The 25,380-nt window shown below is 42.8% G+C and overlaps 1 long non-coding RNA gene across 2 annotated transcripts in view; it reads right to left on the reverse strand.

Moving 5' to 3' along the window:
- The window catches only part of LOC308249740, a 67,462-nt gene extending 47,029 nt beyond the window's left edge, over positions 1-20,433 (reverse strand). The window contains exons 1-4 of one of the 2 annotated variants that reach the window (XR_013960769.1): positions 20,332-20,433; positions 18,373-18,687; positions 17,611-17,744; positions 16,746-16,889 (exon numbers count right to left, since the gene is read on the reverse strand). This is a non-coding gene — a long non-coding RNA (uncharacterized lncRNA). Of the gene's footprint in view, positions 1-16,745; positions 16,890-17,610; positions 17,745-18,372; positions 18,731-20,331 lie in introns of those variants that run through there. The other variant, XR_013960770.1, reaches the window with a different exon arrangement.
- Positions 20,434-25,380: the final 4,947 nt, after the last annotated feature.

Genomic DNA, 25,380 nt, shown 5'->3' on the forward strand with positions numbered 1-25,380 from the left:
ATTGCTAGGTCATAGGACATATACATTATTATCTTCATTGCACATTCTATATTTAATATTTTCTAAAGTTACATATTATATGAGTAATTTTTAAATTATTTAAAAATGGCTTTGGAGAGCCCACAGTTCTTTCAAAAATCCTCATTAAGTGCAACTACTAGTATTGTTCACTTGATCCTGAGAGAGAGGGGCCCTGTTCTGGACTTGTGGTGCCATGCCCAAAGGGCACATTCTTATTAGTTTGCTGAACTGAAAAGGACGATGGCTGGAATCTGAAACAACAGCCTCAATATATAGTTCATCTTACTGTGCCAGAAAATCTCAGGGCTCCTTCCCAGAAATGCACACCCATTTAATAAAGCAGCCAGCAAAGACCAGCCATTGGCTGAAAGAAATTAGAATGTTTCTCTGATATCTTTTGGCATCAAAATGCCCTCAGAGAGGCAAAAATGGTCAAGAACCCATAAAACTTTCATAGGCTATTAAGAGTGGCATAGCAGTCTCGGTGGAGGCTAAGAACAGAAGAGGTCAATTTGCCCGGGAAAAAAAGAAAAGAAAAAACTTGGTTGGACTGAAATTCCATAGATTTTATTGTTTGGACAGAACAGCTTAAAGTCATTATAGAATCTGATTGCCAAGCAGTGTAAGTGAGCCAGGGTTGACGCAACATATAAGTGACAGGCAGACAATTCTCATTGCAGCTGGCATCTTAGTAGAAATCTGTTAATTGTGTGTTCAAGGATAACATCAGGAAAGGGCATTAAAACAACTGTCTAAACAGGATGAAACGAAGCATATTTGGCATGTTTTCTCAACAGACAAGAGGGCAAACGTTGGCAACTTCTGTCAAATGGCAGGAGATGCGTTTGCTTAGAACACCCAGACACGGGATTAAAATGACGCAATCCGACTAATTGTTTCCCAGTCCTTGGTATGCTTGTAAGTCTGATAACCTTCTCCAGCTTGTTTAAAAATATATTGTTTTGCTTTATGATACCATCTCTAAAAATCGTTTGGTTTGCAGTATGTTTACACTGATACCAGAAACTAATCTGAGAGAGTGAATTTACATGAGGAAATAACCCAGATACTGGATAAAATACATTTAAAAGTCAGGAAGGAGGAGGGTAGTAAAGGTTTCAAAGCAACTGATAGAATGAAGACCATCAGCTATGTGTGCATTTTCTGTGCCGTCCAATGCAAGGGCAGTGCACTGACTATGGGTAACTATCTATATATAAAGTGATTAAATTAAGTGAAATGTTAAATTCACTTCCTCAGTCACACTAGTCACATCTTAAGCCCCAATAGCCATATGTGGCCACTGGCTACCATATTGGATAGTGCAGGCCTGGAACATTTATTTCATCATAGAAAGTTTTGTTGGACAGCATTGGATTAGAACTTGGAAACAATTCTCAAAGACTATTCTTCAACTTCAATCTGTCCAGTTTCCACTGGTCCCACCAGTATTTCTGAATGTCACCACTAGTCAACTTGATCTTATTTTCTTGGTTTGTGTGTAACCTGGTGAAATAATCTTATCTGATAAAAGAGTAATATGCAAATTGACTGTCACTCCAACACACAAAATGGTCACCGGGGAGGGCAGTTGTGGGTGATCAGGCCAGCAGGGGAGGGCAGTTGGCGGGGGCGGGAGGCAGGCCTGCAGGGGAGGGCAGTTGGGGCTGACCAGGCTGTCAGGGAAGAACAGTTGGGGACTAGGCCTGCAGGGGAGGGCAGTTGGGGGCAACCTATGCCTGCAGGGGAGGACAGTTGGGGGCGACCAGGCTGGCAGGGGAGGGCAGTTAGGAGCGACCACGTTGGCAAGTTTGGGCAGGTAGGGGTGACCAGGCCGGCAGGGGAGGACAGTTAGGGGCAATCAGGCCGGCAGAGGAGCAGTTCGGCATCTATCAGGCAGGCAGGGGAGTGGTTGGGGAGTGATCAGGCTTGCAGGCAGAAGTGGTTAGGGGCAATCAGGCAGGCAGGCGAGCAGTTGGGAGCCAGTAGTCCTGGATTGTGAGAGGGATGTCCAACCCCAGTGGGATCGGGCCTAAATGGGCAGTCGGACATCCCTCAAGGAGTCCCAGATTGGAGAGGGTGCAGGCTGGGCTGAGGGACACCCACACCCCCACCCATGAACAAATTTCATGCACCAGGCCTCTAGTATAAAATAATTTGCCAAGCCTGAAGCTTTTAGAAGGCACAGATGATAGCCTATCTTCCATGTCTAATAAATACCTGGAACATAGTCAGTGCTCACTAAGTGTTTATTGATTGGCTGAATGATTTAATAAAGAAGAGGTAAAAGAAGGGAGAAAGCATCTTACACCAGAACAAAGCTTAATTTTCTAGACAAAGCCTCTTACTTGAAAAATAGGTACCAAATGATAGACGTGAGTTTGAACAGAGGAGTTAGACATTAAAGACAGCGTTGCTGTCAAGCCTGAGTACAGTTTGTTTAATTACACTTTTGTTTTCCAAAGTCTTTCCTAGTTAAGCACTGGGTCATTCTTCCCCCCAGGGAAATGGAGAAATATCAACCCAGAATGCTACTCTGAATCTCCCTTTTTATCATAATCCTATTTTTTTAAAATATATTTTATTGATTTTTTACAGAGAGGAAGGGAGAGGGATAGAGAGTTAGAAACATCGATGAGAGAGAAACATTGACCAGCTGCCTCCTGCACACTCCCCACTGGGGATGTGCCTGCAACCAAGGTACATGCCCTTGACCGGAATCGAACCCGGGACCCTTCAGTCCGCAGGCCGACGCTCTATCCACTGAGCCAAACCGGTCAGGGCTCATACTCCTATTTTATTTTGCCTTCACCATCCATCAGCCTTCTTCACTTCAGCATACTTTTATAAAACAGTATAATCTTCCCAAGTTTCAGATTCTAAGATACCTGCTTCATGGTGGCATCTATGGAATCACCTTAATTTTATCAGAAAATCACCTCATCAGGCAGGTTGCATTTATGATGCTGTCCTCTACAGAGAAAAGCCATGCAAGGTCATGGCTTTCCTGGCAAGAAGGAAGCATGTGGTTCTCAAAAGAACATAGGCCATGCACTGTCTAGACATGGGTTTGAATTTTGTCTATGTTACTAGCACCTGTGCAAGTTATTAAGCTTCTCAGTATTTGTTTCCTCTTTGATGCAATTCATTTTGGAGAATCATTGTTAAAACTCAAAATAATGCCAACACTGCCTCCTTCAAAGTGGCTGACTCATAATAGGCCCTTAATAAATAACAGCTACTCTTACAATTATGATTAATAAATAATATGGATCAAAGAACATGGCCTTCCTCATATGAACATTTTTTTCTAACTTTGTCCTTAGATTTCAAATGCCAGTTAACTTTCGAATGCCCCCATTGCCAGCAAATGGATAAAACTATTGATTTTTGTCTCTTACCCACTGTTTTTCCTTAGATTGAGTAGCAGGGTGTGGTAGGAAAGTTCTAAGGTGACTCCCAAGACCTTCACTCCCTAATGTTAGTCTCATGATTACACAGTAAATGGGATTTTGTTGATGTGATTAAGGTTACTAAGCAGTTGACCTTGAAACAGGGAGATTATCTGGATGGACCTAACCCAATCACATGAGTTCATTAAAATCAGAGAGTTTTCTCCAGCTGGTGGCAGAAGGGAAAATCAGAGATATTCAAAGTATGAAAAGGATATGATGTAAGAGAGATATTCTGTTGCTGGCTTTGAAGTTGGATGAGGTTGAGGGGAAGGGACCTGGGAATGGCCTCCAGCAGCTGACAGCAAATCCCCACATGACAACCAGCAAGAAAAGGTTGGTCTCACAGATGCAAGAAACGGTTCTGGAATGACGTTGGAACTAGATTCTTCCAAGAGTCTTCAGATAAGACTCTGCTCTGGCTGACACCTTTAATCTCAGCCTTGTGAGGCCCAGGTGTAAGACCTGAGACTTCTGATCTATAGAACTGTGAGCTGACAAATGAATGTTAAGACATTTCATTTCTGATATGAACATACAGGAAGTGGACTTGGGGAAAAGCAATTGAATGAAAGGGACCTGGAGTCAGCTCAGGAGTGAGAAAGGAAAGAAGGTAAAGTATGGAGACAGGGCAAAAGGAATAAAAATGCTGTTGTAAACTTTACACAGTAAATAAAATTTTGTGGAAGTACAGAGAGGCAAACCTGAAAAGTCCTAATATTGCCTTGTATTTGCCTAAGGAAGGAAAGAATAGTTTTACTTATTTCATAACATACAAAGGGAAAAGACACTAAGATGCTGAGAATAGCATTAAACATGAATATGGCCAACAAGCCCAGAAGAGAAACCTGGAACCTGTCCTTCCCCCTAAGCCCTCAGAAGGAACCAACCCTGCTGACATCTTAATTCTGGACTTCTAGTTTCCAGAACTGAGACAGTACACTTCTGTTGTGTAAGCCACCCAGGCCACAGCTTGTTTGTTTGTTTGTTACAACCCTCAGAAACTAATACCAAAATTTGTTTTAGTCTGCTAGGGCTGCTGTAATGAAGTACCACAGGCTGGGTGGCTTAATCAAAATAAATGTCAAAAATAATGCGTTTGGCAAGATTGGTTTCTTCTGAAGCTGTGAGGAAGGACCTGTTCCAGGCCTCTCTCCTTGGCGTGTAGATGGCCACCTTCTTCCTATGTCTGCTCATATAATCTTCCCTCTAGGCGCATCTCTGTGTTCAAATTTCCTTTTTGAAAGAACACCAGTCATAATGGATTAGGGTCCACCCCGATGACCTCATTTTAACTTGAGTGCCTCTATTAAGACCCTCTCTCCAAATAAGGTCATATCTGAGGGACTGGGAGTTCAAATTTCATCATGTGAATTTTGGGCAATATATGATTTTTAAGGAAAATCTGATACCCTTATAAATATTTGTGGTTATAAATGAAAGTTGTGGCAGGCAAAGCCTCATATTGGTATGGTATGTCCTGAATCCAATCCCCATAGCTCTGACTCTGTGACCTTGGACAAGTCACATCATCTCTTCATACCTGCTTCCTTATCTTTAAAATGATAACCTTTCTAACATTCAGTTATTTTATTTTATTCTATCATTCTGTATTTACTGAGGCACTTAGAGCTATTTAGAAATGAGACAACTTAATTCAACTATCATTTACTGCACCTTTTATGAGCCAAGCACTCTGCTGGGTTATGAGAATAGAGAATGGGCCTGGAACAGCACTTGAGCTAAAAAAAAACTCTCAGATTTTTTCAACTGGCAAATAAAAGAAAGTCAACCCATTATCTGTGCAAACTGGGTATATATTAACTCTCCTTCCAAATCTAAAGTCACTGCATGAATTTGGGATCAGAAGAATGAAAACATAGCTGAAGTGGAGAAATGGGAAAGGAGCTAAACTGTACTGATGACTGACTACACCTCAGGTACTTTACCTCCATCCACCTCTAAAGCTAAAATTATTCCAGGCGGAATTTGTCAAAGAAAAACCAAGTCTCAGAGCAAAAGGCAAGGGAGAAAACTCCAACCCCTTCAACAGTGTTATTATGAGAAATGTCTCAGCGTAGTGGAACCATCTATATCAAAATAATACTGGAAAATGTTTTTTAAACCTCTATCCATGAATATAAAAGCTATGAACACCTGAATACATAATAACACTAATTGTGGCTTTACATTCCATGAGAAAAAGTTTAAAGGCAAATTCTATGCAGACACATAAATAAAAGCAGAGCAAACACTGGAGAAGATCAAGGTTAGATTTAGAACTGGCAGGTTGACATCTGCCTGGGACCTTTCTAATGACTGCTGAGAGAAGTGATCTATGTCTTAGTTACAACGTGAAAGTACATTGGACCCACTAACGGGTAATTTGGGAAATAATTGTGATGATGATAATGCTAATGAAATAATAATAGCATTCCACACTGACCTTGGCTGGGTTATGGTTCCAGCCAGCTTCCTCCAAGCCCAACCATTTAGCTTTCACTGGCTTTCAACTGCTGATCATCATAGCATCTGCATTCATTCCCGGAGCTGTCAGGGAACCTCCTACCTTTGAACTGAGTAAATAAACATGACAGTGAACCCTTCAACAAATGCCCACCCATGGTTATTATGAAGGCTTTGGGCCAGTTTGTTCCAAAACTGCAGACAGATTTAAGGGGCCTTTGCCATTTACTGGAAACCCATGCTGAATAAGAAGACTTATTGGGGCCAGTGATTCTAAAACAATAAATACAAAGGACATGGGAGTCAGGTCCTAACCCACATGAAACTGCCTGGCAGGTTGCGGAGCAAATCTACACACACAACCTTCTACAGGAGCAAAAGTGGCGAAAGCCCACCACGCTCTTGTCATCCCAGCCCAACTGTTTATAGACATTCTTCAGTTTTAGCTCATTCCCATGCTGTTGTCTATAGCTATCTGGAAGTAAAAACAAAAAATTACCTTTTATCAATGCATACAGACAAACCTCGGGTTGCTTTTTCATTGCCTGGGAACAAACCTGGGGTCAGAAGTTTAAAAATAGCTTGAGTGGCAGTCATTTCATGAGCTAGAAATATGACACCCTATTGGCTGTGTCTGAGGAGGGAGAGATGCGGCACTCACCTTTATCTGCTTCCTCTCTTCCTGCTCGTCTTCATTTTTCCCATTGTAAGACTTTTTATTTGGGGCTGCATATTCAAACAGATAACTGCTTACTGTCATGCTATTTATCTTCAGTGAAAGGTTGAAGAAAGTACAAAACACACCCTCCACAGCTGTATTTGCCAATAATTTCTGGATCCACTTGGGGCTGATCTCATCCTTATCCTCCCTCCAGCACCCATCAAAATAATGGATGGTGTAAATTCTCTCCAGCAACGCGGGCATAAATAGCGACGTGCTGTGGGAGGGATTTTTGCTTCTGTCTGATTAATAGGTACTCAGGAATCAGCCCTTTCATTGTTTTCTTTAGGGTGTGTCTGTGGAGACACCACAGTTTACTTCTCTCGTGGGGTTTCACCTAATAGATGGTACCACTGAACTGCTGAGATTTAGGCCTGGGGTCAGATTGGCTGGCCTGGATTCTTGTTCAGTGAAGAGGGAAGCTACTTAGCCTCTTCCCAGGCTCTATTCCCTTCCAGAGGTAGGAGTGATCGCCCACAGGGTGGCATGAGGGTTAAATGGCACAATGCTGGAAGAGCCACTAGCAAGTGCCAGGCACCTGTAAACCACGCTGCTTATCCAATGCTCCAGGACAACCACGAGGCTCCCTGGGAGCTGGTCAGTTCCCAGAGTGAGCTCTTCAGTCTGTGGACATTGAGGGCGGAGAGAGTTTCCAATTGCTTAAGGAAGGAGGGGGCATTTTAGGTTTTTCATATAGGCATGATTAAGAAAAAACTTGGGTATAGACACATAAAAATGATCATGGGCTTGCTCTCCTGGGAGGAACTAATCATGCTGTTTAGACAGGGTCAGATAGTCAAAAAGGAACATGGTAAGTTTGGGGAAAATCCTTATTTCCACCCCAAATTGTCAAACAGGATCATCTGAGTACAGTGGTTCTCAAAGTACTGTTATTCCCTGCGGTGGCAGCACCTAGGAACTCATCAGAAATGCAAATTCCTAAGACCCACACCCGCCCTAACAAAGCAGAAATTATAGAGATGGAGCCCCGGAATTTGTCTCTGAGATCGAAGGGATAAGGCTCCAGAGGTAGGTGAGAACTAGATTACTCCAGCCTTTTAGGCAACATTACAAGTTTTGATCCTTATCCTAAGAGCGATGGGAAGCTACAAGTTGAAATGTATGTGTGTGTTATGATAAGTTTGCAGGGAGACAAGTCAAATGCCTAGTTTTCATACTGTTAGAAAGGGTGTGAAGACGTTACAGTAGCCCATCCTCTTAGCAGAGTCCAAGGGTTCCTGCCTTGGCTTTGATGATTCTGCAGGCCAACTGAGGAAGATGAGAGGTTAGCATTCAGGCATGGGAATCCCAAAACAGGTCCACACCCCAAAACCTGATGCCAGTCCTCCTTAGCACCAGACCCTTCCGTGGGAATGAGTTGCTCCCAATGTGATGCAAAAGATTTTCTTAATTGAAATTTCCCCTCTGGGGCTCTAGTCTGCAGGTCTGCAGCTGGCTCACCAACTCAACATTATATCATCTATCAATACTCAGGTAATTTACTACCTTCAATTACTATTTTCCTCAATTGTTACACAAGCTCTCACTTATCTTCACATATTCAAGTTTCTGAAACTAAGATAAATTTTAGAATCATTATCAATAGAAACTCAAATAGCATGCTTTAGTTATAATGTTGATGAGAGAAAAAATTAATTCCTGGCTAGGGCCAATATCTGGTGTAAAAAAACAAAAAGTTGTTTTGAGGGTTTTTTGCTTTTATGTGTGTGTGTTTGTTTGTTTGTTTTTGTTATCTGTGTGGGTTTTCTCCCCAATCCCAAAGATGTGCATGTGAGATGAATTAGCATATCTGAATTGTCCCAATCTTTGGGAGTGTGTGCCCAGCAATAGAAGGGTGACCTCTCCAAAGTGGATCCCATCATGCCCCACTCCCCCACCTCCTCTGGCAGGAGAGGCCTTCATCTACCCAAGACCCTGAACTGGAATCAGCATATCCTATCTAATAAGAGAGTAATATGCAAATTAACCATCACTCAGCTACACCCACAAGCCACACCCACCAGCCAATCAGGAAAGAGTATGCAAATTAACCCAACCAAGATGGCTGCACCAATGGAGCAAGCAAGAGGCTTGGGTTTCCCCGGCAATGGAGGAAGCCAAGCCTTCCGCAGCCCTTGCCTGCCTTGGCCTCTGCTAAAGGCTACAAAGTTTCAATTATAGAAGATAAATAAATCCCAGATCCCAGGGCCTCCACTTGGGAGGTGTGGCCGGCCTGAAAACCACCACAGGCCCCTCGCCCAGGCCACCCCACAACCCAAGGGAACCCCCACCCTGATCTGGGACACCCTTCAGGGCAAACCAGCTGGCCCCCACCCGTGCACCAGGCCTCTATCCTATCTAATAAAAGAGTAATATGCAAATTGACCATCACTCGAACACATAAGATGGCTGCCCCTATGTGGTCAAAGATCCTGCCCCCATGTGGACACAAGATGGCCACCACAAGATGGCCAGCAGGGGAGGGCAATCTACAGGTTGCCTCCCACATGCACCAGGCCTGCAAGGGAGGGCAGTTGGGAGGGATCAGGCCTGCAAGGGACGGCAGTTGGGTGTGATCAAGCCTGCAGAGGAGGGAAGTTGGGGGCGACCACGCCTGCAGGGAAGGGCAGTTGGTGGGGTGGGGAGAAACCAGGCCTGCAGGGGAGGGCAGTTGGGGGGGACCAGCCCTGCAGGGGAGGGCAGTTAGGGGTGACCAAACCTGCAGGGGAGGGCAGTTAGGGACAAACAGGCTGGCAGGGGAGCAGTTAAGCATCAATCAGGCTGGCAGGGGAGTGGTTAGGGGGTGATCAGGCTGGCAGGCAGAAGTGTTTAGGGGCAATCAGGAAGGCAAGCAGGTGAGCAGTTGGGAGCCAGCAGTCCTGGATTGTGAGAGGTATGTCTGACTGCCCATTTCTACTGGGATTGGGCCTAAACAGGCAGTCGGACATCCCTCGAGGGGTCCCAGATTGGAGAGGGTGCAGGCTGGGCTAAGGGACACACACCCCCATGCACGAATTTTGTGCACCAGGCTTCTAGTTGGAAAATAATTATCTTACTTGTTTTTATTAATCTTTCTTTTTTAAAAATATTTTTTTATTGATTTCAGAAAGGAAGGGAGAGGGAGAGCTAGAAACATCAAGGATGAGAGAGAATCATTGATCAGTTGCCTCCTGCACAGCCCCCTCTGGGAGTGAACCTGCAACCAGGACATGTGCTCTGATCAGGAGTCAAACTGATTCATAGGTTGACGCTCGACCACTGAGCCACACCTGCTGGGATATTCATATCTTTCTGAAATGTATATATAGCTCATATTTATTTCAGTGTTTAATATGAGAAGTGTTTTGTGTCTCCTTTTAGAAGTTTGGTGATGTTTTTATTAGCTTGTCTCTCATATTCCTCAGTTGGCCTGCAGAATCATCAAAGCCATGGCAGGTATCCTTGGACTCTGCTAAGAGGATGGGCTATTTATTGTTAAGTCTTCACACCTTTTCTAATAGTATGAGAACTAGGCATTTGACTTATCTCCCAGCAAACTTATCATGACTAATTCTCTCTTCTCATTAAAATGTGTGTGTGTGTGTGTGTGTGTGTGTGTGTGTGTGTGTGTGTGTGTGTGTATTTATTGATTTTAGAGAGAGAGGGGGAGGGAGAGGAAGAGAGAGAGAAGAACATCGATATGAGAGAGAAACATCTACAGGTTGCCTCCCACATGCAGCCGCAACTGGGGATCAAACCCACAGCCTTGGTATGTGCCCATATTGGGAACTGAACTGGTGACCTTTTGGTGCACAGGGTGACACTCAAACAACTGAGCCAAACCAGCCAGGGCTCTTCTCATTTTAATAATACTTTATACTTTTTAGTTTTTCTCACTGGAACATAATTATTTTGTTTAGTTCTTTTCTCTTCCACTAAGCAGTAAGCTCCTTTAGCACAGGGGCTGTTTTATTTGTTTTGGTTTCCTGTCCTCTCCAGCAAATAGTACCTACTAGGGTCTGGTACAAAGTAAGAGTCAAATAAGTATTGAAATAATGGGTGGTCCAATAGGTGAATAAACAAATATGAATATAAAAGGAGAATATCCCTAAAAGACCCCTTAAAATATAGATTTCATATATATATTTAAATCTTTTTTATTGAGAGTTTTACAGAAGTCCCCCTATTGCCCCCCTCCACCCAATTCCCACCCTGCCCCAGGCCTTCACTATCCTATTGTCTGTGTCCATAAGTAATGCATATATGCATATAAGATCTTTGGTTCATCTCTTACTGCCCCACCTCCCTTTCCTCTGAGATTTGTCAGTCTATTCCATGTTTCCATGCCTCTGGTTCTATTTTATTCATCAGTTTGTTTTTTTCATTAGATTCCTTGTTCATTTATTTTGATTTTTAGATTCAATTGTTGATAGATATGTATTTATTGCCATTTTATTGTTCATATTTTTTTTATCTCTTCTTGTTCCTCTTTCTCCTCCTCCTCCTCTTCTTAAAAAATACCCTTCAACATTTCATGTAATACTGGTTTGGTGGTGATGAACTCTTTTAGCTTTTTCTTATCTGTGAAGCTCTTTATCTGACCTTCAATTCTAAATGATAGCTTTGCTGGGTAGAATAATCTTGGTTGTAGGACCTTGCTATTCATCACGTTGAATATTTCTTGGCATTCCCTTCTGGCCTGCAAAGTTTCTCTTGAAATATCAGCTGACATTTGTATGGGCATACCTTGTAGGCAACTAACCACTTTTCTCTTGCTCCTTTTAAGATTCTCTCTTTGTCTTTTACTCTTGGCATTTTAATTACAATGTGTCTTTGGTTCCTCCTGTTTGGGACGCTCTGTTCTCCCTGGACTTGTAAGTCTATTCTTTCACCAGGCAGGGGACGTTTTCTGTTATATTTCTTCAAATAGGTTTTCAATATCTTGCTCTCTCTCTTCTCCTTCTGGCACCCCCATAATGTGAATGTTAGTATACTTGAAATTGTCCCAGAGGCTCCTTATACTATCCTCACTTTTTTGAATTCTTTTTTCTTTTTGCTCTTCTGGTTGGGTGTTTTTTGCTGCCTCATATTCCAAATTGTTGATTTGATTCTCAGAATCCTCTGCTCTAATGTTGAATCCCTGTCAATTATTCTTTATTTTAGTTAGTGTATGCCCAATTTCTGACTGGTCTTTTTTTTTCATGTCTTTGAAATTCTCACTAAGATCCTTAAAAATCTCACTGAGTACCTTAAAGCTCTCATTAAAGTCCTTGAGCAACCTTATAACCATTGTTTTGAACTCTGTACCCAGTATTTTGCTTGCTTTCATTTCTTTCATTTGTAACATGTTTCTTTGTGTCTGCATTTTGGCTGCTTCTCTGTATTTGTTTCTATGTATTAAGTAGAACTGCTATGTCTCCTAGAATTTGTAGAGTGGCCCTATGTAGTAGTTTCCCTGTAGGGCCCAGTGGCTCAGCCTCTATAGTCATCTGAGCTGGGCTTTCTAGGTGCCCTCCTGTGTGGGCTGTGTGCACAATCTCATTGTAGTTGAGCCTGCATTGATGTTGGTGTCACTGAAGGGAGTTGACCTCTAGGCCAATTGGCTGTGAGGACCAGCTGCAACTACAGTGGAAGAGCTGCTATGCAGGGGACACCCTTATGGAGCAGTACTTGCTTCAATAGTGCTTTGGTGCTCATTGAGTTTGCCCTTTGAGTTTGTCACTTGTGGATTTGTAGAGTTGTAATCAGTCTGCCGGGTGCACTGGCTCTGGGGCCTCCTGGGAGATGCAAAGTCAGCCACTGTCTGGGGTCACTGGAACTACAGGGCAATTTGCAGATGGCTGCTACTTGTATTGGGCTTGGACTGCCCAGGCGAGGCCAAGCTGTGAACAAGGCAAGCTGGTGCTAATGCCAGGTCTTAGGCCTCTTATTAATAGGTATGGGGCATGCTGACACCAGCTATTGCTTGTTTGAGAGATTTTAGAAAAGTCTGAAGCCTGAGCCAGGACAGCTAGATTTCTTTCTTCTTTTTTAATCTGTAATCTGGGCTGAATTTGTAATACCCAACATTATTTTTGAATATTTACAAGGGAACAAGCTTTGTGCTAAGGGCTTTACATGCAATTTCTCATTTAATTTTAAAATGAACCCTTCAGTGATGGTAATTTATCTCCAGTTAACTAGCATATGTTCTGAGATCAGCAATTATTTGCTCAAAAATAACCAGCTCATTGCTCAGCTCTGGCCTAGCTGATTCCACAGCCTGTCCTCCCAGCCAGTGCACTGAAAATTTTTAAACATACCCTTTCCAGACCTAAATTTTTAAATTAAGGGATGGGATAGAGTCCTCTGAAAGTCCCATGTTTGTTTGCACCCTTTTCATTGCCTTGGTGGTAACAATAGCACCTGCAGCTGCTGAGTCAGGAACTGACTGTAGGATGGGGCGGGGGGTGGATTACCTCCAATTCCTTTGTTGCATAAAGACCAAGCTCAGGAAAAGATACATGTGTTAATAGAACTTTGCCTATTTCCCACTCTCAGGGGATTTTCTTTTATCCTATTTCAAGTGGGTGGGGATTATCTTCACATTTCAACTTTGAATTCAGAAATGCATTCTTGCTAAATCAGACACCTCTTTTTTTTGGAAAGAAAAGTGGAAAGAATTACAAAACACCATAATGAGATGATGGTGCAAAATATTCAGCCTAGATTAAATTTAGTGGGGAGGTACCATTATATATTTAGATCTGTCAAATTACATTCCTGAAACATGCTGTGTTAGGAACTGCTAGCTGTTCCCTAATACTTGCTTTCCCTTTCTCTACGGTAAGAGATTGCTGATTTTAAGCTGGGTATCTAGCCACCCAAAACAAAGACTGCACTTATTAGAGTTATGGCCATTTGTCTAAATTCTGGCCAATACTCTGTAAGGGGAATCTTCTTGAAAAGTCTGCTGCAGTGCTTCCTTTGCACCATCATTTTTATTCCTTCTTCCCTGATGGCTGGAATTTTAATATGTTGGCTGAAGGTAAAGCAGCCATCTTGGACCATGAGGTGACCTTGGCAATAAAGGCCAAACACAGTGGAACAATAAGATAGAACAAGTCTGGATCCCTGAGATCTTCATGGGATAGAACTTTCATAATCTATAATAATAAAAGCCTAAGCGACCGTCACAACTGAACGAATGACCGAACAGGCTGTATGGGGCGACTAGGCCGGCAGGGGGGTTAGTGACGGGCTACCAAACAACCGAACAGCAGGCTTCATGGGGTGACCAGGCCCGTGGGGGGGGAGGGCAGTTGGGGCAACCAGACCGGCAGGGGTGGGGCAGTGAGGGGTGACCAGGCTGGCAGGGGGGACAGTTGGGAGCGACCAGGCCAGCAGGGGGCGCTGTTAGGGGCAATCAGGCAAGCAGTCAGGTGAGCAGTTAGGAGCCAGTGGTCCTGGATTGTGAGAGAGATGTTCGACTGCCGGTTTAAGCCTGATCCTGGAGATCGGACCTAAACTGGCAGTTGGACATCCCCCGAGGGGTCCCGGATTGAAGAGGGTGCAGGCTGGGCTGAGGGGACTGCCCCCCCCCATGCACGAATTTCATGCACCAGGCCTCTAGTAATTCCATAATAACTGCCTACCTCCAAATTTTGAAATGGGAAAGAATACATTTCTATCTATAAGCCTTTGTTATAAGTTTACCTATTAAAGGCAAACCTAATCCTAACTTACATACATGCCAACAGCATTAGACCTGATAGTAATAATGGCTAGTCTATAAATATGAATGTCAACCTTATACCAACCTTGTAACAGGATCCAGTTATCTTTCTATTAAGGTATGGGAAGTTTATACAACTGCCACTTCATTTATGATGGAAATAGTGGTCATTTCTTAAAGGTTGGGGAATTACAGAACCAATAGATGAGTGAAACACCAGAAAAAAAAAAAAGTTCAACTGATGGATAAAAGGAAAGAAGAGTTACCTAAGAACTAGAGAAATAAGTGAACAAATAAAAAGTTATGTTAATGGTTCAATCAGAAGTGGAATTTGAAAGTAAGTTTGGTTGGCCCTTTAAGATCTAGGATTTACCTCCTATACCTGAGAAGACAGTGAGGTTGGGGACCTTGTGAGATGATTTTTCCTTGCCCTACTCCATCCTTTCTCTGCAAAAGCACATCTCAAACATAGATCTTGTTAAAAGAGCAGATCCTGCTTCAGAAGACTTGGGTAGGGCTCAAGACTCTTCTAACAAGCTCCCAGATGATGCTCACACTGCTGGCCCACCACTGGACCAGGCTTTGAATAGCAAGGCTCTACACAACTGCCAAAGAGATCTTCCTAAAGCCTAAATCAGATCATGCCAGTCCCCTGCTTAAAACTCTCCCATGGCTTCCCACTGCAGTTCAAGTAAAATCCAATACCTTATTATACCCTTGACACCCTCTGTGATCTGGCCCCTGCCCACATCTCTGGCTGCATTTCAACCTGCTCCTTGCCTTGTCCACTCCCAGCCACACTGGAATTACCTCTGCCTCTCAAATATGCCATTCTTATCTCAGCACCTTGTTTAATTTTTTTAAAATGACACTTATCAATATCTGGAATTTTTATTATTCTAAACATATAGTATGTACTACTGCATTCTCAACACCTAGCCCAAAGGCTCCTACAACATAGAGACTCAATACACATGAATGCCAAAAGCTAAAAATTGGACCACAGAAGTAGAAAAATAATTGACCCTGGAGCACAAAATGCTGGTGGACAAGAGGAGCTGGATGAATGAGTGATAATGCCACTCTGCAATACACACACAGAGCCTAGTGTCTTAGAGGAACTGATTTCAATTTAAGTGAAATCCCTACAGCAAATAGCACTAGAAATGAACCCCAGAGTCCCAGCAGATGGTTGATCCTCAGCAATGTCTGACAACAAAAGCCCATGACAACAAGTGCAGTTGGGCACTGCCTTGGTGTTTGTTGTAAGAGCCAGAGCCTTTAGGATCCAGGGAAGTGCTTTTGTAATAGTGATGATTTCTGTGGCAAAGGACTGAGCCCAGGGTCATCCCAACTAAGACAAATCTCTGATGTGACACCATTTCCCAACCAAGCCTCTGGAAGAGCGAAGACACGGTATCTTTCTCCCATTCTCTGCTTGCAATGCTATAAAATACAAACAAACATGTACACTCCGGAAAGGTTAGCCAGTTTGTGCCATGGAAAATGGCCATCATGTGTTTCCTTTCAACTCACCCCTGAGTCCCTCCTCAAGGGTGGAAATAAAACATTTTGAAGGTCTGAGAACATTCAAAATAAGCCATCATTTCCAAGTAACGGCTGCTTGTGCTATGCACATAAATAAAAATCCATCCTAAAGTTAAACACATTTATAAGATCTTTGTAAAGACTTTGCCTTTTCTCTATAAATGTCCAAAAAGATTAATTAAGAACAGGATGACTCATCCATCTAGATTGATTAAACGTATATTTAAGGGTCAGACTAGAAACAATGCTAGATACATTAACATACAAATTGCGCACAGTGATTAGTCTATTTATTTTACTTGCTGACAATATTTCTGGAATTAAGTCATTGTTAATCTACGTCTGGAGGGAGAGACAGGACCACCCTATTCCCCATCTAAGAAGCCTTCTTCTCTCACCTCCCAGTACTATCATGCTCCCCCCAAATTTCAGGCTCCTTTAACACTTGGGTACCACAGTCTACAAGGAGAGATACCAGAAGCTGGATCCCAAGCGCAGCCCATAGCTTCCCACTAGCCCTCTGAACAGTGTCTCTGCCCTCTCGGAAATTCTTCTTTTTTTACACTTTCCTTTTGCATCAGAGTATATTCTCCAAGATCCTTTGGGAAAGTGATATACTCTGTCCAAAAACAAAGCATTAAATACGCTGTGTCTAAGCCTAAAGAGTGATCGTTAATGTTGGGTGCTAACCAATTGCAATCTACGGTATTACAGGTGCTGTGCTCTTTATTTCAATTAATATTAGAAAAAGTCCTCAAGGAATTGGGAATGTAAGTATCCATATCCCACTCTTACAGGCAAGTGAAATGGGTCCAGAGAAGCTAGAACATGTGGCGATGCTCACCTCACTGGCAGTGATGAAGCCCACAGCACAGCCTGGTAGGAGCAGCAAGCCTGTGCACTTGCTTGGCCTGTGATCTCACAGGGGTTGTGAGATCTGTCCATTCTGCTTCTCAGAAGCAGGACTGCTGGGCCCCCGTGTGAGCAGCTGAAGATTGAGAATACACAATTGTCCTCAGTTCTGTCACCATCTATGTCCCTGGTAGCAAGTCACAATCCCCATGTGCCCACGCCTGCTTATTGATGTTAGAAGACAAATTCTTTGGGTACTTTTCCTCTGACTATTCTTTGGTTATGGTGGCCAATTCCCTGGTACTTATCTGAGCCATGTTTATTAATATAACTGCTGCGAGGTTTTTAAAGAGCTGACCATACTTCCAGACTGAACACACAGTTCTAGAAAGGTCTACCAGCACAGCTCTAAAGGAAACAAGGCACTTTGAGTAGAAAGTAAAAGGAACCAGGATCCAATATTCCTCATCAAAGTGTGCAAGATTGGGTTTGGTGCAACGGCCACCTCACCCCTGCTGTTGGGCAGCTTACCAACCCTCTCTGAGGCCTTTTGTCTGCAAAAAGAGGTGCTTGAGAATATTAAGTAAGATAATAAAGACAAAGCACAAAGACTGTAGAAAAATAAATGCTTAGTCAATGAGAAGTATTATTATTATTGATCCCTGCCTAAGGTTCTATATAAGATAAATAATAATGATGGTCATTGCTCACCATTTATTTATTATACCATACCAGGCACTGTTCCAAGCACCTTCTATACCTTAACTCACTTAACACTCACAGCAATTCAATGAGAAAGGGCTGTTGTATTCCTATTGTACAGATGGGTATGTTGAGGTCCAGAGAGGTATACTTACTTGCCCAAGGTCACACTGCCAGTCATTCTCCAACGAAAGCAGGTACCTGGACTCTAGAGCACGTGTCTCTTGACCAAATGCTAGATGGGGGCGTAGTTCACAGCCACAAACACAGTGACGTCTGACATGAACTCCTGAAACAGGAGAGCAGGAGAGGCAGGTTCATTTAGCCGCAAGGGCGCTGCTTGTCTCCCTCCCCACTCTTCCTCCTGCTCTACACCATTCTGTTTTTGTTTTTTTAATACTCAACTGAGGACATGCTTATTGATTTTAGACAGAGGAAGAGGAAGAGAGAAAAAGGGAGAGAGAAAAACATCAATGTGAGAGAGAAACATTGATTGGTTGCCTCCCATTCATGCCAGACTGGGATGGAACCCACAACCTTTAGGAGCGTGGGCTGAGTCTCCAACCAACTGTGTCACACCAGTCAGGACCCACTCCTTGATTTTTTAAAGCCATGTAGCTAAGAAGAAAATAGAGGAGAGGTTTGTTCCACCAGGGCTCTTTCTCAGAGCCTCTCAACTAGTTTTAAAATAAAATGATGACATCATGATTAAGACAACAAGAAAAATAATAGAGAAGCACTAACATGGTTACAGTAAACTGTGGCTCAGGCCCTGCATTTCTCCATTTGAGCCCATCGCCCAGGTTCACTCTCCCCAGAAGAGAATAAGCTATCCTCTGACCCTAACCTCTCCCTCCCCACCTCTAATCACCCACCTCCTACAGGCCTCCAGTTTCACCTAACTGACTTCAGCTCACCCATCAGATTTCAGCTTAGGCCGCACTTCCTCCACAGGCCCTCCCAGACCGCCATGCCCGGCCCCTCCGCCAGGATTCGGTGGCCTTTCTTGGGCTGTGCAGCATCCATCATAGTTTTGTAATGCAATGCCTGTAGGCTCCATGAGGACAGGAGCTAGTCCAGTTGGCATTCTTCCACATCCCAAGTCTAGCCTTGTACCTGACATGTAATTAGACATCTCAGTAGATATGGTGCCAGGAGAACTACAAAGCATGCCACTTCTTTTACGGTTTGAACTTGTATAATGAAATTTTGTAGACCAAGTGTTTCATGACCTGAAAGGGATATAAACAATTGCAGAAAAGTAATACCCAGTCTATTTTCTCAGGCCACTCAATAATTTGGAAACCCGGAGAAGGCTTAACAGTGCTTACTAATGGAACAGTCTTTCCTAAAGGGACCTCTAGTCCCTCCTCCAGTCATTTAAACTCATTCCATTTCCTCTAGTTCCCTCAAAGGGAATGCTTGGGGACTGAATTATAATTATGACATTTCCCTTTAGCTTTCCCTTCTTGGAATTTAATAACTTCAGCTTCTTAAACTTTTCCCCATAAAAATCTATTAATACTATTCATTGCTTTCTCACTTTTTCATATTACTCATATCTTAGCACTTACTGTTAAATATCACAAAGAAAAAAATAATTTGAGGCTCACATTCTCACCTTTTTTCTCTGAGGACTTAAAGACAAAAAAAGAAAAACTCAATGATTATATCTATAAATTGAAGGGTAAAATATGGGTTTAGTAATAAACATTTGGTCTCAATTAGTCTATTTATTTATTTATTTATTTATTTATTTATTTATTTAATTTTGCTCTTTGAGGCTCATATTTTGAAACATGTTCTACTTCCTAAAGAGCATGTTCTAGAAAAGAGAGATGATGTGAAGCCCATGGTTTGATATAAGTCTTTACATTAAATCATTAGAAATCATCCCACATTTTCCAGAATGGTCCCATTTTAAATATTTGGACCCATATTTCCATAAGTAGAACTCATAAGTGTCATATATTTTTCTTAGTTTGGGGCTCAAAAAATATGGTCAACATACATGTAACATATAATCTCTAGGTAATGATGTTAAAATCAGTAGGAAACATTAATTGCAGCCTCCCTCTGTAACTGGGGCTATGCTAGTCATTCATAGATACTTTCTCTTCTAATCATTAAAACATCTCTATGAGATAGATGCTACTTTTATTGCCATTTTACAGATGAGGAAACTGAGGCCCAGAAAAACTTAGAATCATCAGCCTGTAGCTGGCAGAGCAGGGAACGCAGTAGGCCTGTCTGACAGTGTACTCTAAGCTCTAGTCACATTGCTTAAAGCTCTGGAATTATTGATTTTGGGTTTTTGTTTCTCTATTTGCTTTTTCATAAGTAACCTGATCCAGTTTTGTGCATATAGTAGCTTCATAATAATTCTTTGATATTTGACCTTTCATACTTTGTTGTCAAGACTATAAATTGGTTTAACCACTTCGGAAATCACTTTGACAACACCTAGGAGTATTGAAGATGTACATATCCTAGGGCCTGGCCATGATTCCCTGGGCAGTATGGTAGATTCAACTGGTCAACTGAGCCAACCCCCTTCCACAGCCCCACACCATCCAGAAATTCTCTTCTAATTGGCTGAGGGTTGATCCACATGGTCCTGTTCTGGCCAATTGGGTGTAAGTGAAAATCACTAAGTGGGGCTCCTAGGAAACTTGTTTACAGAGACAATATGACCAGATGGCTTTCTTGGACTTTTGTTTCTTTCCCTTCTTCCTGACTGTAACATGACACAATGCCTGGAGTTGCTGTAACTATTTTGTGACCGTGAAACAACAAACCTGAGGATAAAAGTGTATCCTCTAAGGACAGCAGAGCAGAGAGGGGGACCAAACCTGGATCCCCTTGGCATTGCTTACCTGCCATGCAGCCTAGGAATACCTGCCTCCAGGCTATTGTGTTATTAGGAAGAGGAACCTCTGACACCACTAACTCACTGTTGTTGGATTTCTTTTCCCAGCTCTCCAGAGAAACTGTCACACCTGTGTACAAAGTGACATGAACAGAAGTTTTTAATATGAACAATTACAAAAAGTTAGTGCCCATCAAAAGAGAAATGGATAAATTGTGGCATCTTCAGGCAATGAAACACCACATCACAATTAAAAGGTAGTGATAATTCTTGAAACCAATGTCCCATGCCCCTGGACTGGGAAGGCTGTGTTGAGGAGAGAACTTCCCATAAGCCCTGAAGAAAGGGTAGGATGAAAAGATTGAGTTAGGCAGTGGAAGGGAAACAGTGTTATGAACCAAATTGTGTCTCCCCAAAATTCATATGTTAAAATCCTAACCACCAATGTGACTACATTTGGAGGTAGGACTTTGAGAGAAATAATTAAGGTTACATGAGGTCATAGAGTGGGGCCCTAATCCAATAAGTCTGATGTCCTTATAAGAAGAGGAAGAGACACCAGGAGCACCCCCATGCAGAGGAAAGGCCATGTGAGACACAGCAAGAAGGTGGCTGCCTACAAACCAAGGAGAGAGGCCTCAGGAGAAATTGCCTCTTGGATTTCCAGCCTCCAGACCAGTGAGGAAATAAATTTTTGCTGTTTAAGCCATATAGGCTATGGTATTCCGTATTGCAGCCTGAGCCAATTACTAGAACTGTGGTTGTCAATAGTGACTGGTACTGCACTCATTGAAGACAATGGTGGGGATGAGGTAGAGTGAAGGGGAGTGGGTAATTTCTGGTGGTTACAAAGCCTAAGGAGCACAGGAACCATTAGTGGACAGCAGCCAAGGAGGCCAAATCTTCTTCGGTGTCTAGTTCAGTCCTTGCAACAAAAAAGAATTCTATCTTTTAACTATCCCACAGGACATTCCTGTTGAGGAGAAACCTGTGTATAAGTAATTATCTAAGGTTATGAAAAATGCAAAAGTTTAGGGAGCTAGGCAATATTATACACTGAATTTTCTAGGAAAGTAACTACTATGTAGATTAAGACAGGATTGTGCTTTGTTCTTCAGAACTTTGCCAAATGGTACTCATCAACATTTTGAAAAAATTTGATTGCTGACAGTAATGCTCCTAAAGATGTTTGAACTGTCCACACACCATATTCTAATCAGTGTTCATTCATAGCTGCTGTATATGTGAAGTCTGCAAACCATGGTGAACTGGCTAAATCCAGCCTGCTGCCTGCTTTTGTAAATAAAGTTTTATTGGAACACAGCCAGACTTGTTATTTACATATTAGAAGCCTGGCGCATAAAACCGTGCTTGGGTATGGTCCCTAGGCCTAGCCTGCAATCAGGGCCATCTTCCCCAGCTGCTGGCAGCTGGCCCTGCCCCCCGCCACCATCCACCCCAGTTCCCAGTTTGCCATTGGCGATCGGAACCTGCCAGCCGGGGAAAGGGACTGAGAGGTGGTCAGTGCACCTCATAATGACTGGTCGAGCAGTTGTTCTGGTCGTTCTGCTGTTATGATCTCTGGGCTTTTATTATATAGGATTGTCTATGGCTGTTTTCTCAGTACAATAGCAGAGCTGAGAATGGCTCACAAAACCTAAAATATTTGCTATCTTACCCTTCACAGAAATGTTGGCAAACCCCTGTTATATACCTGATTCTGTGTCTACTGCTAACATCCAATTACTTAATCTAGTTTAATCCTAGAATGTTTACTTATGAAAATATGCATGATTTTATTATGTTAATTCCCCTTTAAGTTTTATTAATTATAGTTAATACATTATGTTGATTCTTTCAAAATTGTGTAGATACCTATATATCTGTGAAACTCATTTCAGGAAAAAAATAAAATTCATTTCAGTAATAAGGGGAGAGTATTTTTAAATATCCTCACAGTTAAGAACAACTATTCTAGACCTAAGAGAACAAAAACCATAAAGAACAAAAAGAGTTATGTGACCAAGAAGAAAATCGAAAACAGGAGCCATGCTGAAGATGAACTGACCTTAAGCTCCATTAGAGAAGCTACTGGGCTTATTCTTACATCACTTAACTCGTGACTTGGTACACAGGAGGCATTCAATAAACACTTGGCTGAATGATTTGATGAATGGAGGGATGAATGAGACATACAAATGACTGAAGGAAAAAGGACTGGAGTAGTGAGCTTCCTGTCTCAAGGGGTCATCCAGCAGAAGCTCAACGGTCTTTTGCTGGACAGTTTATAGAAGCAATTCCTTCATATAAGGAGTAAGTGAGTGGACTAGAAAACCTTCTAGGATGCTCAAATTCTATTTTTAAGGCCGAGAACTAACACATCAAAGACACAAAGCTCATACTCTGGAGCAGCAAAGACCTTGTTCCAATTTTGGACTGAATATGATATAAAACTGTCAGGATTTGCCTAGCCTCCTGACCTCATTCCCCAACAAGTTACATGAGGCAATATAGAGAGCAAGTAGAGTGTGGACTAGTTTAGAAGACTCTGGAATTAAAGGTTAAACTGTTGGCAGAGATGGACACAAAATTTTCTCCCATCTTTGAATGCACCTCACTTTGTGATAGGATGCTGTAGAGCCTTCCATCAGAAGGTAAAGTCTATTGCCCTGCCTGGGCTGGACTGATGACTTGCTTTGAGCAATATAATATAACAGAAGGGACACCATGTGACTCCTTGGCCTAGGTCTCAAGAGGCCTGATAGCTTCTGCCTATACTCTCTGGAACTCGCAGCTCCATGTGATGAAGTTTGGTTGAGCTCAGGGACCAGCAGAGTTAGGTTCATGGGCCAAATCCACCCTACCACCTGCTTCTGTAAATCAAGTTTTACTGGAAAACAGCCATGCCCATTTGTTAATGTAGTATCTATGACTGCCTTCACACTATAACAACGTTGAATAGCTGTACCAGGGACTAAATGCCCCACAAAACCAAAAGTACTTACTACCTGAGCCTTTACACAAAAGTTAGCTGAATCTTGGTCTAGCTGCTGGTGGGTGAGGCCAGACGGAACAGAGAGGTGCTGTCCCAGCAGAGGTCTCCCTAGAATAAGCAGCTCCCAGTTAAGTTACCAGACCGGTACCACCACATGAGTGACCCCACGAGAGCCGAGCAGAACAGTCCAGCTGAACTCAGCCCACATTGCATATAATGGTTGTTGTTTTTATTAACATAAATACATATAATGGTTGTTGTTTTAAGCTGCCAAGTTGTAGGGTAGTTTATTCTGCAGCAAGAGGTAACTAAAAATGGCTCTGCCATTTGATGTATGTGGTAGACACTTTATTCCCAGCTCATATTATTTGGGCTCACCACTTCATGCAGACTGGCTGGCTTCCAACTACCAGTATCTGGATCTCTCTACCTGGGGGCTTTCTCCAAAGCCCTGGCAAGGGCTCTGTCCAAGCTGGGAAATTAACACTCCATCTGCACCCTACCCTTCATCAGTGGTCAACAGAATTTGGTATAAAAAACGGTCCAGCTCCCTCACGCTCTGGAAGGGATAACTCCGAGGCATACGTTGTACACTATTTCCAGGTTTCCTCGCAGGGTAGCATTCTGTTCTCCTACTGGCTTGATATCACACTCTTTATTAGCAGCCAGCCCTTGTGTCTATTTTTCCCATGACTTTGCTGGTATTTCCTGAACATCCCAAATAAGCCACTTTCACTCAAATCCTTGTCACACGCTGTATTTCAAGTCAGTATGCAAACCAAGAAGACACTGAGCATAACCTTAGACAAGTTTCTTTCTCTCTCTAAACCTTGGTTTCCTTACCTGTAAAATGGAAATAATAGGAGTATTTCTATCCTGGGCAGTGGTTGTGAGTACTTAACTTGAGATAAAGTCTGAGAAACACCCAGCTATGCTCTTAGTGGTGACGACACACTTTAGCTAACTCCACATCCTCTGTGCATTGGCTCTGGTGTTGGCCAAGGCACTTCTAGTGACCAGGCTACTAACTGAAGGACTATCAGACACCAGTGCAGAGAGGAAGAGAGCACGTGTGTTCAGCTGCAGTGTGCTGGGGCTTGTACTCGTTTCCAGTCACGTCCCAGTTGAGAAGTCTGAGCCCCATGCCCCAGATCACGTCTGGAAGACCCTGTGGCTCCTGATTTCTGAGTTGGCACACTAGGCTGGAGCCTGCTGCGTGCCTGGCCCCGGGGACCCATCCCCGACAGGAAGGAGGAACGTTGTCAAGGAAGTGTGCAGACCTGACTTCAGACAATTAGAAAAACATCACTCTTCCTGATCATGGAAGGTGATCATGAATTCAACTGCAGCCTTAAAAAGACATGGGGTGGGGGAGAATGTTTTTCTTTTCTCCTTTAAGAGAGGAGTCTGTCTACGCAAAACCCTCCACTCCTAAAAGCCTATAAATACACACCCAAACCTGGAGAAAAAATTAAGAGCATAACTTCTGCCTCATGCACAACAAAACATTCCATTTGCTCTATCGAATAGCTTCTGTTCTCTTTTGAAGGTTAATTCCTTAACTCTCCTTCCTCATGACCTGCCCCAGGCCATTCAGGGATGTTTAGGGACAGGCTGGACTGGGAAGCTGCTCAGATACCTGTGCAAATCCTCACATCCATGTGAAGGGACTTGGTCAGGCCGAGGCGAGGCAGTGCAGGGTAGCGCACACACAGCTTTGGATCACAGCTAGCCCCAGAATGATGGCGACGCTACAATTACCCTGCAGGACAGGGATGGAAGTGACTATTTTAGAACCTGGAAACATCTCAACGGCCTCTTGGAGTCACATTTGGGAAAGTCCCTTTTACCACTGTTGTCTTCTTTTATGCAATAGGATGTCAGTGGCGAGGACATTTCCTACCAGAAACATCAAGGGATCCGTGTAGACTTTGGAGAAGCTTGAAAGGGTGCTGTGATTTACAAGACTTGACTCTGGCTGGAAATGCTATTTTTCTTTCAGAAGAAAATATTTTCATTCTAGGGTTTGTAGAGTCAACACAATTAAAATAGCTTGTGGCC

This window comes from Plecotus auritus, assembly GCF_963455305.1.
Source record: "Plecotus auritus genome assembly, chromosome: 6".
In the NCBI taxonomy this organism is placed as follows: domain Eukaryota; kingdom Metazoa; phylum Chordata; class Mammalia; order Chiroptera; family Vespertilionidae; genus Plecotus; species Plecotus auritus.